This window comes from Cajanus cajan, chromosome 3 (genome assembly GCF_000230855.2).
Source record: "Cajanus cajan strain Asha chromosome 3, NIPB_CcT2T_4, whole genome shotgun sequence".
Taxonomy (NCBI): Eukaryota; Viridiplantae; Streptophyta; class Magnoliopsida; order Fabales; family Fabaceae; genus Cajanus; species Cajanus cajan.
This window is the reverse complement of record NC_138519.1, coordinates 16,926,510-16,939,905: the sequence shown is the minus strand read 5'-3', so window position 1 is coordinate 16,939,905 and position 13,396 is coordinate 16,926,510.

The window sequence follows — 13,396 nt, the reverse complement described above, 5'->3', positions numbered from 1 at the left end:
TAAACACTTCTTGTTCCGGATTTTGTTGGAGCAATTTCGTAACTAACATCTGACCCTCCGACTTGAAATATTCTTGCCAAGGTTGAATAAATGTTGGAACGGGTGAGGAAATGTGAAATAAAATGGGTGGGGCTGGTTCCGGACGTGACAACGAATCAGCCACAATATTCTGTTTGCCTGGCCGGTATAGGATATCAAAGTGGTAGCCCAAGAACTTAATGGCCCATTTCTGTTGCTCTGGTGTGTGCACGACTTGGGTAAGTAGATTCTTCAAACTCTTTTGATCTGTAATGATTTGGAAATAGTGACCAATTAAATATTGACGCCATTTCTTTATGGCTTCTGTGATAGCAAACATCTCGCGCACATAGACGGACGCAGCTTGAAGTTTTGGGCATAGGCGCTTGCTGAAGAATGCTATGGGGTGACCATGCTGAGATAAAACGGCCCCAATTGCAGTGCCTGAAGCATCGGTGTCAATGACGAATGGGACGGTGAAGTCGGGAAGAGCCAAAACAGGGACTGTTGTAATCGTATTTTTTAATTTTGTGAATGCTTGTTGTGCCTGAGAATTCCATTGAAATGAGGGAGAACGTAACAAATCGGTGAGGGGAGTGGCAAGAGTCGCGTAATTACGCACGAATTTGCGGTAAAACCCCGTTAGGCCTAAGAACCCGCGTAGAGCCGTGAATGAGCGCGGAGGGGGCCAGGCCACAATAGCCTGAATCTTCTCTGGGTCAGGCAGAATGCCCTTGCCTGAAATGATGTGGCCCAAATAGGCCACTGATTGCATTGCAAATACACACTTGGAGAATTTGGCATAAAACTGGTTAGACAATAGGAGTTGTAGAACAGAAGTCAAGTGGGACAAGTGATCTTGAAATGAATTACTATAGACCAATATATCATCAAAAAACACAAGCACACATTTTCGCAAAAATGGTCTTAGTAAGTCATTCATGGTCGCTTGAAACGTAGAAGGAGCATTAGATAAACCGAATGGCATCACTAAAAATTCATAATGACCATCAAACGTGCGAAAAGCAGTTTTATAAGTATCGGAAGAATTTACTCTAATTTGATGATAACCGGAACGCAGATCAATCTTAGAAAAAACCTGAGCAGAACCGAGTTCGTCTAGCAATTCCTCAATTGTTGGCATAGGGAAACGGTCGCGAATGGTTATGACATTCAGGGCCCGGTAATCCACACAAAAACGCCAAGTGCCATCTTTCTTTTTAACTAGTAAAACTGGTGATGAAAATGGACTAGTACTAGGCTTAATAATTTCATCAGTTAACATTTCTGTAATGAGGGTGGTCATGAGAGTCTTTTGGGAATGAGGGTAACGGTACGGCTTAATATTAACTGGGGGGAAATTTGGCATGAGGGGAATATGGTGATCTTGGGGACGATGTGGAGGAAGACCTTTAGGTTTTTGAAAAACTTGTTGGAATGTGGTTAGGAGGTTGCGAATCTCAATGGGGTATGAAACAGGTATGGAATCAGAAAAGGTTAAATATGAGGGAGGTTCGGGATGTGAGACTTGGAGTAGGTGAAGAGAAGCCACGGAATCTTGGTGCACATAGTGGCACAATTGGTGAAAAGAGGAAAAAATAGGGGAGGCCGAGTCACCCGTAAGAGTGACTAAAGTATCGTGATGTTGAAAGGTAAGTGTAGGCACCGAAAAGTCTGCTTGAATCGGACCTAATGTGCGAAGCCAAGCAACCCCTAGAACCACATCAGCACCTTCAATGGGAATGACATAAAGCGGAACACATAAGGTAGCTTTTGGAAGAGTAATAGGCACATAAGAGCATACTTGATCACAAGTAATAGAGTCACCATTGCCCACTAGAACTTTGAACGGAGAAGTGGGAGTCGTAACCAACCGTAAATGACGAGCTAGACGGGGTTGGATGATATTGTGAGTGCTACCCGAATCAACGAGGATCGTTATCGAGCACCCATTAATATAGCCGTTAAATCGCAGGGTTTTGGGTGAGGGAACACCAGTGAGTGCTTGAGCTGAGAGTTGAAAGTGAACAGCTGGGTTGGGCTCGAAATCTGCTAAATTAGGTGCATCCAATACCGCATTTGTGGCTGGTAACTCCAACTCCGAATCATCCTGAGAAAGTAACAACAAGAATTTGGGGGTGGAACACTTATGGCCCGGGTGGAACTTTTCATCACAATTATAACAGAGGCCCGCGGCCCGACGTTCTTGTAACTGTTGGGATGTCATCCTTTTAACGGGTAAGTATTGGGGTTCTTTTGTAGTGGTGGGTTTAGGAATAGGGTTGGCCGATTTAGGGGGTGGGGATGGGGGGTACTGAAAGGAGGAAGAGGAGCGGTTGAATTTAGGTTTGGCATCCTTTAGTTTGGCCTCAATTAGTTTAGCCAGCCCAATGGCCTGAGATATGGTTTGGGGTTGAAATAAGGCAATTTCATTTTGAATTTCTGGAAGTAACCCCGAAATAAAACAGTTCTTAAGCACTTCAGGAGGTATACCAAAAACTCGATTGCTCAATTTCTCAAAATTAACCTGAAAATCAGTAACTGAACCTGTTTGACGTAACTTCAGTAATTCCCCCTAATGATTTTCATAAGATGAAGGGCCAAAACGAATTTCTAAGGCTCGAGCAAAAGAAGTCCAATCCCCTAATTGGTTGTTGTGAAACATCCATTTAAACCAGCTCAAGGCAGCACCTTGCATATAAAAAGCCACAATAGGAACCCTTTGATCCCATGGTACCTGATAAAACATAAAGTATTGGTCTACCTGAAAAAGCCAATCTAAAGGGTCCGATCCATCAAAAGGGAGCAAATTGAGTTTAGGGGGTCGGATTTGGGAGTGTGGGATGGCATTCAAAGGTGGGATTGGTGGGGCCAAGGATGAAGAAACGGGGGGTATGACAGAAGATGACAAAAAAGGTAATGACGGAGGTACTGTGGTAGAAATGGGAAAACTGGAGGGACCATAACCAAAGGAGTGTGGGGCCGCGGTGAATATGGGGGGTGGTCGAGGGAAGGAAGGTTCACCAGGTGGAAAAAGTGGGAGGGCCATATTGGGAAAAGGAGGGGGAAAATTGTGTGATCCAAAAGTGGTGCCGTTAGTGGGGAAAGAAGAAACGGTAACAGAAGGTCCGGATGATGAGTTGGGGTTATTAAAATGGGTTCGTAGGGTATCCATGATAGTGGACAAAGATTCTTGGTTTTGGGCAATGGCTGCCTGCATGGTAGAGTATTGAGACTCAAAGGAAGCCACTTGGGAGTCAAACTGGGATTGGAGGTCTTGGAATTTGGTGGAGAGATGGGTAATGGGGTCATCTTCTTTCGAAGAACGAGGAGGCATGAGGGAAATGAAAGCACCAAATAATAGAGGATTGCTAGAGAACAATTCTACACTAGGTTAATGCTAAGAAGATACTCATTCCTTGCTTTCAAAAGTCCTTACAATCCAATAAAAAGGAAATTTCAAAGACTCTGGTTCCTACACGTGTAGGACCTTGATTCTAGGTTAAGAAAACAGAAACAACAACTGGAACAATTTGTTGGACTCCCATTTGAACTATTGGCCTTTTTAAGGCCCAATTCCTTAAATCATGTAATCTTTAAATTTGAGAGGGCTTGTTTTGTTTCGTTTGGGCCTTCCACCTGTATCAGAAAGCGTTGGGGTTTTAAATTAGGGAAAATAAATTGGTGTGGGAGTTAGGGTTTTGAAAGAAGGAAGAAGCGGAGGGAAGGTGAAAAGCGTTTAAAGAGAGAGAGAGAGAGAAAGGGTTTGAAATGAGAGGGAAAAAACTAAAATGGATTTTTAGTGTGCGGAGAGTTTTGGCACCAAAACTTATTTTGACGAAAGTGACACAATCGCGCACTCAAACCCTATCACCAAATATGAATGAAAATTATTATTTTAATCCATTATGACTTTTAGTGTCATAAATATGAATGAAAATTATTAAATATATAGTTTGAGACTGAACTCTGATTCATCACGAACGAAACCAACCCAAGTAAAATAGCGTTTAATACTTAATTGATCCAATTAAAATGCAGGTGATCAAATCATGTCAGATTCATCGATTACTGAATTGAACCAAAGGGTTTTGTTATAACTAAAATCACAATAAATTTTCTAATATTAAATTTAGTCTATATTAAAATTAATTAAATATTAGTATTTAAGAAATTGTTACAGATTTTAAATATATATTTTAAAGTTTTTATTTTATTAAATTAATTGAAAATAAATTATATTTGATCACTTTTTAATAAAATAAGTGAATGATAATGAATTAACTAAAATTTTAAAATATATTTTAATTAAAAAAAATTATGACATTAGAAAGACATTTTTCAATAAACAACTAAACTAAAAAATAACAAATCAATAACTTAGAAAAATAAATTGACACTTCTGATTTCTTTACTTTAATTTATAAGTTTTTTTAAAATTTATTATATTATAATTAAATTATTATATTTAAAAATACTTTAAAAATTATTAAATATTATCTGAATTAATTTTTAAAATTATTAAATATTTAAAATTTGGTTAACATTTTTTTTATAAAATTTTATTTAAAAATCTCAACATATAAATATATTTTTAAAAGCAATTTTATCATGATAGAATCAAATTATCATATCCATATTAACAATTTAAAATTTAAAAAAAATTGAATTGACTTAGCCAAACGAAATATTTTAACAATGATAGAAATTGAAATCAAAGTAATTCAAATACCAAGAATTTCAAATTCCTTGAATTTGTAAAATTACTCATCCAAACACACCATAAGGGAATGCAATTGTAAGAGACAATTATATGAGTAAGATGTTTATTGTATGGATTAGAGTACTCTGTGAGTTCTTAAGAGAACCCTGAAAGAAACAAATAAACTATGCAAGTTTATATTTTGCTTTTTGATTGTTCTGTTGTATTCCTTATTGCGTGAGATGTATGAATATCTCCACAAATACATGAGTTTTGATTTGAATTAAACATTTTTGGTATTTCAAATATGAAAAAGATTATGTTATTCAATTTTTGTTATTTGTGTTATGGTATGTGGGGTAGAGGGTGTCACACAAATGATATATTTTTATTATTAATAAATACATAATATATATATATATATAAATATATTATATTTTTATAATATTATTCATAAATTAATATCAATAATATTATTAGTATATTTATACATAAACTAATAATTTGATAAATATAACTTATTATATATTAATATACTTTCACAAAAATATAAATATACATATCTTATCTACTATATTTATATTTTTGTAAAAGTATATTAATATATACTAAGTTATATTTATCAAATTATCAATTTATCTATAAATATACTAAAAATATTATTGATATTAATTTATTAGCAATATTAAATTATTAATAATATATAAATATTTGTATAATATATTATTTGTATTAATAATATATAAATAATATATAAATTATTAATAATATATAATTATTAATTAAATATTTGTATTTAAAAAATTGTTACAGATTTTAGATATATATTTTAAAGTTTTTATTTTATTAAATTAATTAAAAATTAATTATATTTTATCACTTTTTAATCAAGTGAGTGAATGATAATGAATAAGTTAACTAAAAATTATTATATAAGATCTTAAAGAAGTTATTTCTTAAAACATATTATTATTCGAATTCATTGAATGTTTAATGTTAATTATAATTAAGATCTTATTATATAAAAACTTATTATATAATATATCTTAAATAAGTTATTTCTTAATCATATATATATATATATATATATATATATATATAAGTGATTTGTAATGTACGAATTTTTATTATTTATATATACTTTATTTTAGTTATATCATTATTCAATATAAAATTTTTAATACATTTCCTCACATTTTGAGTGTAACATTTATAAAACTCTAAATATATAAATGCACTTAATACCAGAAAATTTTGATAAAGGGTAATACAATAAATTCAACAATAAAATATTAATATAAACTTTAATATAAATCTTAATTAAGAATACTTAAGTGTCACTCTCCTTCTTTGTATGATACTCTATATATAGTTAACTTGGCCGGTTCCCTCTAGCATTTAATATTGCATTTAAGTTTTATCTAAAAATAAATATATTATCCATTATCTTGTCAACACATTTCTAAAAAGTGAAGAAGACGAAAGGGAGGATTTATTTTATTATTTATTTTCAAAAAATTTTAAACAAATTTTACATTAAATTATTAATTATAGTCATTTTTTAACTAAGTTATTTAATTTTACTTTTTATAATCATTTTATTATTATTTTTATACTGAATTTAAATTTATTCCGTAACAGTAGACGGAACGGGCCGTTTCAAAAGTGAAACGGGCCGTTCTGGAATAACAAAAATGCCCTATATTGGAGAAGCAGAACGGGCCATTCTGCTGGTTATGAGAACGGGCCGTTCTGCTTCTCCAGTTTTGGGCATTTTTCTTATTCCGGAACGGCCCGTTTCACTTTTGAGTTATTACATATTCAACTTATTAAAAATCTAAATTTAAGATATTTCTATTTATCAAATTCATTTTTTTTATATAAAATAACATAAATATAAATTATCGTTTCAATAATTTCTAAATTCATTTTTAAAAATTTAAATATATAATCATATTTATATTTTTGTAAAATTATATTAACATATACTAAGTTATATTTATCAAATTATGAGTTTATCTATAAATATACTAAAAATATTATTGATATTAATTTATTAGCAATATTAAATTATTAATAATATATACATTTTATTTATTTAGTAATATTAAATATATATCATTTGTTACATTAATAAAAATTATAGTATATGCTAACTTAAATAAGCAAATAATTATATAATATTAAATTATTTTATATATATATATATATATATATATTAAAATTTTAAAATTATTAAATTTTTAATGGGAGACATTCAAATTGTAAAATTATGATATTTGAGGGACTAAAATTGTTCAATTAAAAATTAAAGAACTAAAATTGCACAATTACAATTCTTTAGGGACTAAAATTATCCAATTAAAATCTTAGGGATCAAAATTGCAAATTACAATACTTGAGGGATCAAAAATGTACTTAAGCCAAAATTAAATTAATATTTTTTTTTATTTTCACAAGTTTTTTTTTTAAATATTTTTAATGAATGTCTTAGTTTCTTATGTTCAAAATTGACAATTTTTTATTTAATTAAATAAATTTCATAATTTTTTCAGTCCTTTAATGAAATAAAATATTTTTAATTTTTTTTATAAAAAAAATTAACATATTTTCTTTAATTATGCATAATTCTTAAATATAAAAGTTTCATAAATAAAATTTAATATTTTGAGAGGGAACAATTTGTCACAAAATATTTTAACCTATTTGTGACGGAATTTTGAGAGGGAAAAATCCGTCACTAAATTTTTTCATTTTAGTGACGAAATTTGTGACGGATTTTTTAGAGACGAAGTTCATTACGTCACAAAATCCGTCACAAACATTTTTTTTTTATTTAGTGATGAAATTTGTGACGGATTTTTAGAGACGAAAATTTTTCCGTCACAAATATTTTTTTTTTGATTCAGTGACGAAATTTGTGACGGATTTTTAGAGACGGAATATATTCCGTCACAAAATCCGTCACAAAAGTCAATAAATTCTTGTCCGTCACTGTAACACCCCAATTTCCTTAAAAGGATATTTTTATTAGTAATGGCATTTTCGTAATTATTGATGACATTTTCGTAATTTTAATAAAGGGACAAGGGTATTTTTGGGTTTCGGAACGGGCCGTTCCAAATGCAGAACGGGCCGTTCCAAAAGAGCGAATATGCTATTTTTTTCAAGTTCCAGAACGGGCCTGGAACGGGCCGTTCTGGATGGAGAACGGGCCGTTCTGGTATGGAGAACGGGCCGTTCTAGAAACAGAACGGACCGTTCTGCTGAGTCTCGGAACGGGCCGTTCCAATTGAGAAATTTGCCCACGTTTGAAGGATCCGGAACGGGCCGTTCCGAATTCAATACGGGTCGTTTCGGGTACACCAGTTTGCCTATAAATAGGGGCAGGGGGTGAAAATTTTTATACAGAGGAAGAAAGTGAAATTTTAGAGAGAGAGAGAGAGAGAGAGAGAGAGAGAGAAAGAAAGAGAGAGAGAAAGGAAGAGGGAATCCAGAGGAGGAGGCTCTGCCTAAGTTCCAACTCCGCCTATCCAGGTAAGGGGGGGAGTGAGAACCTCGCTCAGGGGTGTGGGGATAATTGTTGGATAGTTATTTGTCGGATTGACCCCCAATCCCTTACCGTTGTTCTGTCTGATTTTCTATTTACTCTATTTTGTTCTTTGTTGAAGATGTCGTTGTTCTGTTTGATTTTCTATTTACTTTACTTTGTTCTTTGTTGAAGGTGCCGTTGTTCTGTTTGATTTTCTATTTACTCTACTTTGTTTTTGTTAAAGGTGCCGTTGTTCTGTCCGATTTTCTATTTATTCTACTTTGTTCTTTGTTGAAAGTAATAAATGAATATGAAATTAATGTTAATAATAAATGAGGTTTAATATGAACAAGAATGCTCTCTGGATCTCTGTGAATTCCTGTGCGGACCTTATGAGGAGTATTTATGACATGACCTAGTGAAATATGGACAAATGACATGAGACTTAAGAATGGACTATTGAGACAAACTATGATTATGAGACTATGAAAAATGAGGACATGATGTATTAAATGAAATTATGTAATAAGTTAAATGTTGAGTCCATGAGATTATGAATGTATGACATGCATCATATGCATATATTACTCCAGGTGTGCCGCTGAGGCCGCACACCCACGACTAACAAGGTGTACCTTATGGTCACCCACGACTAACAAGGTGTACCTTAATTAGGGTCACCCACGACTAACAAGGTGTACCTTAGGGTCACCCACGATGTAACATGCTAACAAGGTGTACCTTAGGGTCACCAGTGATGTAACCAGGTGTACCTTAGGATCACCAACGATGAATTGTGAATCTTCCGTATGGCGCCACATGCATGCATTTATGAGTTGAGTCCATGACATCATAGCATGATAAATGAATATATATGTGATATTTGATTATTTATGTATGTTATTTACATGTGACTTATATTTGTTGTGTGTGTCTGGGCTATTTAACCTTTATTTCTGCACCTGAAACTCCCTTGTTGTTTTTGTATATGTTTTAAATTGTGTTGTAGATGATCAGTATCATGAGGATGTTGGTGATGAGGCTTAAAGGCTTCAATTTGGGCATGCTCTGATAGGATGTGACATCGGGGCATAGTTATTTTAGTTTAATATGTTATCGCTTTTATAACTTTAGTTTCTCTTTGGTAATTTCTAACGAAGAGATAACGTAGATAACATGTATAATTCAAGGAAAATATATGTTAAGAATTGTAATTTGAACATTCTTGATAAAAGACCAAGATGTACATTTTTGTTATATTTTATTATATGATTTGGGAGTATAAATTAATTCCTAACCAGGAGGCACTACCACCTTTACTGGAGTTAATTTATATTTCCTTTATTATTATTTGTATATATATGATTTCTTGTTTTATACTAAATTGTATTGAAAATCTTAACTTCTTTTCTTTTATAATTTTTACACTGGAGTTATGATTTATGAGTTACGAATGTGAATCTTCTACCTTGTTATATTTGAAATATTTGTCAACTATGAAAGATTTTATTTACCCAAAAAGAAGAAAAGTAATATCTTATTGTTACATTTGTTGTATATTAATAATGGGGTAGAGGGTGTCACAGTCACAAAACTTAAAATTCCCTCACAAAATGCGTCACTATTAGCGATGCTATTTTTTCCGTCACAAAATTCGTCACAAATATTAATTTTTCTAGTAGTGGAGGAAGGGGGTTAGGGTTACGGTTTTGGGGAAGACGCGAGAGAGGATCTGAGTCGCCATCGTTGGATAATGGAAATGCAAAGGGTTTAGTACAGAGTGAAAAGAAAAAATGTGCGGGAAAAGTAAAAGAGGGAAAATGATTAAAACAATTTCAGGAAAGAGTGGTGCCTCTCTTTAGGGTTTAAACCCGTTCCTCTCCTCTCTATGCGTTTTAAAAATATATTTTTTATTTTGAAAAAAAAAACTACCATTTTAACTCCTATAAATAATATGAAATAAATATCTTTAAAATACAATTATTTTTAAAATTACTACCTTATATTTTTATTAATTAAATTAATATATAAATAATATTTTGAATTTAAACTTGAAAATAATGATTAATATAATTTAATTTAAATGCAAAATAGTAGTATTTCAAATTTAAAATAATAATATATTTATAATAACAATAATAATAGTTCAATTTTGAAATTTTAACAAAATTTTAAAGTTTTATTATGTGCAACACTTTTTCTTTGGATATAAAAAAATTATATTCTCTCCAAATAACTACATAAAATCTTCTAACAAAAACACAAGATCGAGTAATACCTGTCATATTAATATTCTCCCTAAATGATTTAACACAGCTGGAGGTGTGGTGGCCGTGAGAGACTGTTGGAACGGTTTAACACAAAAAGAGGTGTGGTGGCCGGGTGAGGGACTATTAGAATGGTTAAACGGAGAAGGAGCTGTGGTGGCCGGCGAGGGAGTGTGGATTCGTTTAACAGAGAAGAGAAAGAGGTCTGCTAGGGCAAGAGGGAGTGTGGATTCGTTTAACAGATTTTAGATTTTATTTATTATGTTTTATAATAAATAAAATCCAATATTAAATCAAAAGATTATAAAAATCATAACTCAAATCTAGGTAAATATTTTGATATTAAATTTATTATATTAAAATTAATTAAATATTTTTATCAAACAAACTCATTCAGATTTTAAATTTTATTTACTATCTTTCATAATCAAAAGAAATCCAATATTAATTCAAAAGATAATAAAAATTATAACTAAAATATTTATAAATTTTCTAATATTAAATTTAGTATATATTAAAATTAATTAATTAAATATTTGTATTTAAGAAATTGTTAAAGATTTTAGATATTTATTTTAAAGTTTTTATTTTATTAAATTAATTAAATTTTATCACTTTTTAATAAAGTGAGTGAATGATAATGAATAACTAAAATTCAAAAATATATTTTAATTAAAAATAATTTTTTGGTTAATACGGTAACTAAAAAGTATTATAATAAATAATTAAACTAAAAAAAATAAATTTTATAATGGTTATTTTTTTAATGATGTTAAATTAAATATTTTAATTATTTTACAATAAATTAAATAATAATAATAATAAAATATGTTAATTGATATTTTAAATAAAATATATTAAAATATCATAACCAAAAGAAATCAAGTATTATATCGAAAGATGAATAATTGATTTAGTATGTATATACCTAATTTTATTTAAATTATATATTGAATTTAATTTTTACGTATGAATTTTTTATTACCGAAACAATTAAATTCTTTGTTTAAATATATTTATATTATAAAAAATATAAATTGTTAAGATAATTCTATAAGATATAGTTTAGATATACTAGTTTATACTCTCTTAATTTATTGTTTAGTTTCCTTAGTCAGTTTTATCTAAATTCCTAAACTTTAGGGATTGATTATATTTTATGCCTATTTATTTTATTGTATCCATCAATTCAATAACATGAAAATCATTCAGATTCAAGTACTAAGGAAACTAAACTAGAAATTAGGAGAGGATAAACTAGTATATCTAAACTATATTTTATAGAATTATCTTAACATAAATATATAACAAAAAACACAATATTTTTTAAAAATAATGTAATTTACTCTGCTCACATACAAAAATTAATAAACGTACAAAGTAATCAAATATATTTAAAATTAAATAGGTCAAACTAAAGTTTTACTATAATATGTATTTAGTTTAAAAGCATAGGCTACAAGTTATTTAAAAAAAAAACTTATATTACACTTAAAAGATTGATCTACCTGAATAAAAATGAATAATAATATTAGTTATTATTATTATTATATTAAATTTAATGACTATATATAATATATTAAAATTATATATACTATAATATATTAAAAGATTGATCTATTTCAATAAAAATGAATAATAATAATAATAATAATAATTATTATTATTATTATATTAAATTTACAATAATATATTGAAATTATATATACTTTTATTTATCTTTTTAAATATTAAACTTGTTCATTTATATAATAAAGTGAAATTTATAAGTCTAAAAATTTGTATACTTTATAATGAGTGTGCATGCTTTGTAAATTATCACTTGAGAGTACAAACGAGAGGTTAGAGTTGTTTGAGGCTAATTTGATTGTGTTTCATTCTACCGTTGAAAAAATGTGACCCGACCCACTTTCGACCCGGCCCACCCGGGTTGAACCCGTGGTGGGCGGGGTGGCCCACCTGACCCACTTACCAACCCATCCCCTAAACCCACTAACAACTCACTTAACTATTTATTATTATATATGCATTATTTTAATAAGATATCATTTTTTTTATAGATAAAGATAAAATCAATGTTAAATAATATGACATTACTATAAATTTATCTATCCAAACCTCTAATAAAATTTAATATTGATGAATAATCACTCTCATGAAAGATTTTTTATTTTTTCTTTTTTTAATTTTTTAAAGTTGCACACTTATTAATTTAATTTTAATGTTGTACCCATGATACTTAGTTTAAAAATTTTTACTTTAGATTAAATATTATTTTATATTGAAATTTATTTTAAATTATAATTTTTTTTAAATAAATAAGGTGGTTTCGTGGGCTGCCCGTTTAGCCCACCAACCTGTCGTGGACCGGGCCGGGCTAGAAAATTTTAGATAATAAACTTGGTGGGCCGGGCCGGGTTGGCCCACTTAAAAAGTGGGTTGAGGTGGGCAGGGCCAAACGGGTCGGGCTGGCCCGTTTTGACAGCTCTTGTTCAGGTATATAAAATTAGAAAGATATTTTTCAATAAATAACTAAATTAGTTAATTATTATTTATTTTATATTTGTGGACATTATCTTCTTATAGTTATTTTAATGACTTTTATAGAATGTTTTAAAGTATCAGCTATTGGTCATGTAATCGATTACCAGTGCATGTTTGCTTGTTCTGCTATATGTAATCGATTACAGAGTATTGTAATCGATTACCAGTGCTAATTCACTTATCTGGGTATAGTGTAATCGATTACCATGTAATGTAATCGATTACCAGTTCCAAAAATGCAAAGAATCTCAAAAAGGTGTAATCGATTACCATAGTCATGTAATCGATTACACGACTCCTCTGCACTTAAAAAAGTGCAGTTCGTCTTCTTCC